This window comes from Callorhinus ursinus, unplaced genomic scaffold (genome assembly GCF_003265705.2).
Source record: "Callorhinus ursinus isolate GAN/ISIS: 27379988/994484 unplaced genomic scaffold, GSC_fseal_2.0 scaffold4, whole genome shotgun sequence".
NCBI lineage: Eukaryota > Metazoa > Chordata > Mammalia > Carnivora > Otariidae > Callorhinus > Callorhinus ursinus.
The window spans coordinates 114,504,864-114,509,648 of NW_027397066.1; the positions used below are offsets into that span (position 1 = coordinate 114,504,864).

The following is a 4,785-nucleotide window of genomic DNA, read 5'->3' on the forward strand; positions in this document are numbered from 1 at the left end:
CATATAAATGGCATTTAAAGGTCACCAAGGGAATTAGCATAAATAGAAAAGAAAAGAAGCCCAAATACTGATCCTCAGTAAGCCCAAACATTGTGATTGTGAGACAGGGAGAAAGCAGTTAATGTGCATGAAAGAATTATCCTTTTAAGAAAGCAGGAAAACCCAGAGAGTACAATTTCCTCAAAGCCACAAATACATCAAATGATGATAGTAGATCAAATAAAATAAACCTGAGAAATAACCATGGAATTCTCCTATTGATGACTGATGAGTCATCAGTGACCTTGAGAAGAGCCATTTTGGTTGAGTGGTGGCAATGAAAGCTTGTTGGTGGAGGTTCAGTAGTGAATGGGAAAAGGAAAATTGGAAAAAGTGAGTATAGGCAAAGAGAAAAATGGAGCAGTTCCTGGAAGGAATGTAAAGTAAAGAAAGGTTGTTGTTTTTTTTTGTTTGTTCGTTTTTGTTTTTATTTTTTATGTATGAAACAAATCCGTATCTATGCACTTATAGAAAATTCCAGTAGAGAGGGAAAGTCAGTGAAAAGAGAAAGGGGAAATTGCTAAGCAAAGACACTGTCTGTGATAGACAATGAGCTTAGTTCACAAGGTGAGAGGGTGAAGGTGAGTGGTAGAGGATACCGTATAAGCTCAGATGCAGGTGGATTACCGCAAATAGTTATGGGGGCTTGTGAAAAGTCTCTTCTGATTGTCCCTATCTTCTCAGTACACTCAGTGAATTAGCTGAGAATGAGGTAGTAGGAAGTGGCCTGGAAACTTGAGGGAAAAGAAGGGATGAAATACTTGTGGGGAAGCTGACAAGTATAAATGGAATAATGGAATGTAATATGATTCAAAGCACATAATAAAGTTTTATGATTAGAAATTTTAATTGAAAACAGATTGTGTGTTTTCCAGCCACTTGTGGTGTACAAGTGTATATGAGGAATAACAAAAAAGTTAGCAAATTTTTTTACATAAAAGCATGATGAAATCAGAGAGGGTCAAGAAGTTTGGATTTCTAAACTGAGTAATAGAGAATCAAGGCATGCTACATGTGAGGAACAGAGAAAATGTTAGGACCAATGCATTCTAAGTGTTCTAGGTCAAACTGTGTCCCCCAAAATGTATGTTCAAGTCCTAACCTAACTGGTACCTATGAATGTGACCATATTTGGAAATAGTCTTTGAAGATGTAATCAAGTTAAGATGCGGTCATGCTAGATTAGGGTGGGCCTAACTGAAGGGCTGATGACCTTTCACGAAAAAGGAAATTTGACACAGACACAGAGGTAAGACAGCCATGTGAAGACAGAAGTTGAGACTAGAGTTATGCTGCCACAAACTAAAAAACACCGAGAGGGCCAGAAACCACGAAAAGCTAAAAGAGGCAAGGAAGGATTCTTCCCTAAAAGCTTCCAAGGGAGCATGGCCCTGCTGACCCTTGATTATGGACTTCTTGACTCTTGATTATGGTCCCCAGAATTGTGAGAGAATAAATGTCTGTTGTTTTAAACCATTCAGTTTGTGAAACTTTGTTATATAATAGCCCTAGAAAACTAACACAGTAAATCATAGCAAGATCAAAGATGTGGCCATACCAGAGATATGTAGTCATGGAGACAGGAAGTGATGGCTGGAGTGCTCAGGACTAAGCGTTTATGCATGGCAGTGAGTGGTGGAGGGGGTGTGAAGATCACTGAATAAGAGAACTTCAAGAAACTGAAATGCCAGGGAATTGCAAGGATTATCTTCGTGGATCTTAAAATCATCAAGAATTATGACAGTATTAATAGCAGAGAGAATGATGAGAATGTAGAAGTCAAAATATTACACTATACTGGGAACTGATTTCAGGGCTTTAGATGACAGCAAAAAAGAGGGGAATGGATAGAATATTCTGAAGACATAAAATTTAAAGCTGATGTTATTTTGTATGTTTAAAAATTTCATTCAGTTGGTAGCATGCTATATGTATTCTTCAAATCGAATTTTTATGTAGCCTTATATTTGACATTTATCCATATAAATACATGTCCACCAACTTTTGCTATGTAATATTCCATTCCATAGCTATGCAAAATTTGTTCAATTCCTCTGTTAATAGATGTTTAAGTTTTTTCTAGTTCTTAATATTAAAAGCAAAACTTTCTTCCATTGTTTTTTGTTTTTACCCTATTGTATCTATAATTTTGTCCCCATTGTTTTTATTTGTTTATTTATTTTGAGAGAAAAAGGAAAAGTGTTAGTTAAAATCTTTACAATAAATAATTATGATTATAAATCTCTTTAATTAAATATGTACACATGACATAGTATTCTAAAAAAGAATGGAAATGAATAGTTTTTCACGCAAATCTAATGCACAAATATACCATTTTTTAGAGGATAATGTCAGTAACATTCTTAAACAGCTGTGAGACAGTTGCTCTGCTTTGTGTAAAACATGATGAGCAACATTAAGAAAAATTCTACAAAATTCTCTAGTTCCCCAAGGAAATTACTAAAAAAGGAAACAGTAAAAGAAAAAAAGAGGTGTATGCTTGAGCTTGATTGTATACAGAGGCTAGAATGACTAGCTCTACTGAAACCCCCGTATCTGCTAATAAGTCCTTGGGTATCTTTAGTTTAAAGTTAATAGTTGAAGTCCTAGCAATTGTGTTTTTATGCAGCTACATGGCCAATAAGGTAGATGTTGTTATAAAAGTGCCCTACAAAAATTTTACTAATGTTTTGAGCAGCATGACAGGTATTTAGAATAAATTCTCTTTTTGACATTTTGTTCTTTAGGTGAGGGCTAGTGAGGTCAATAGAAAGTAGTATCAAAGGGTAGCACTGAGGGGGTGCCTGGGTGGCTTGGCCAGTTGAGTGTCCACTCTTGATTTCAGCTCAGGTCATGATCTCAGGGTCATGAGATTGAGTCCCACATCAAGCTCCCCATCCAGTGGGAAGTCTGCTTGAAATTCTCTTTTTCCATCTCTTTCTGCTCCTCTCCCCACTCTCTCTCTTTAAAATAAATAAATAAACTTAAGAAAAAAATGAGTGGCACAGTATATAGACTGCTTCGAGACTAAGGCCAAGTTCTTGCATTAAATCAGGGTTACAAGCACAGAATCTGTGTGAGAACTTTGTTAGGAGAGTTTCAAGAACTCCCCCCACACCCTCCAGGGGCATAGATATGATGAAAAAATTCTCTCCGTGGATTGGGCAAGAATTGATTTCTAAAGTTATGCAACGTTACGAGGTCATCCAAGACATCTCTCCTTTCAGCAAGATAGAGTCTCAGTTTTGTTTTTTGTTTGTTTGTTTTTTTCCCCAACTCAGTGTTCTTGTACAGAAGATAAACTTTGGTGAACATTTAAAATACCCTTGGACATAAAGTAGTTTACTCCGTCCTCTGGGTTAGCAGTGAAGGTGAGGTTGCTTTCATCCAGCTGCATATACAATTTTCTGAAAGAAAATCCTAGAGGTGGGTTCTTATTATATATGGAACAGTGACGCCAAGTGGATTTACACAACGCTTGCCAGGGAAGTTCATCTTTTGCAAGGTCCTCCCAAACACATGAAATTAAGCAGAGGTCAGTTGCATTCAGGTAGGACGAGATGGTAAAGTTTAGCTTGAGGGGGCAACATTTCCAAATTAATGAATCCTTCCTGTTCTTTAGATTGCTGTGCCTTCCCAAGGTGATATGTATCAATGCCTCCTTGGACTTTTTTACGATGACTGGTGTTAGAAATGTTGCTGGCAGCCATCCTCCTGCTCTGTTCTCTGCTGAGGTAGCTTTGCTTACTGTCCCCTTCCTGCTGTCGCTGCTGGTTTCTGGACACTCTCTACAGCCCCTGACCCATCTGCAAGCGTTTAGAAACTGGCTCACGTGTTTGTGGAGGTCAGTGAGGCAAGTGTGGAATCTGTAGGGCAGGTTGTCAGAAAGGGCAGGCTGGAACTCTCTGAAATGGGCTGAAATTGCTGTTGGCAACTAAAATTGCTTCTTTTGGGCATCTGCATTATTTTCAGATTGTGTCTCCTGTCTTTCTTTGTTGATCTATCCTTCTCAAATTTTTTCCTCTTTTATTAACCTCTAAGAAAAACTGGTTTTATAAAAAATATTCTTTGTTTTCTAGAAATAATAACGATTTTTTTTATAGTGTAGATTTTGTACATTTCTAGATTTTGTGGGAGCACTATTATTGATATTATTTCACTATTTGAGTTAAACGCTTATGTCATTTATTCTGAATTTTCTCAATTTTTAAAGAAATTCACTTAAGAGTGCAAATTTCTGTGGGTTTTGCTACATTTCAGAAATATTTATAAAAATATATCTTTTCCATTCAGTTATTGATATTTTGTAATTTTCAGTGAATTATTCTTTGAATTTAATTTTAACTCATAATATGGACAATGTTACATAAATTTTCAGTTGTATGTTTTGTTTTGTTTCTTAGATACCCCTTTTTTCTTCTGAGCTTTATGTCTTCTTTGTTGAAATTCATCTATTAATTTTTTCAACAGTGTTAAAGCCTCTTTTTTTGTATGCAAATATTTTTATTTTCTAGTCAATCCTGAATTACAGATATTTAAGTAGAAGTATACAATGTCTGCCTGATGAATTATTTTTTTTGTCATGAATGACTCCCTTTATCTGTATAAAAGCATATTAATTATATATTAAGATTGCTATATGCCAAGACCTGGCAGATCCTCTCCCATTTCTTGAATTTTAAACTTTCTTAGTCATTATATTTTAAGTATGATTCTTTTAAATAAAATGTGTTACTTTATCAAATC

General features: G+C 35.8%; 1 pseudogene; it reads right to left on the reverse strand.

Moving 5' to 3' along the window:
• Nucleotides 1-2,660: 2,660 nt before the first annotated feature.
• LOC112825757 (F-box only protein 8-like) lies at nt 2,661-3,845 on the reverse strand (annotated as a pseudogene).
• Between the last annotated feature and the right edge of the window lie 940 nt (nt 3,846-4,785).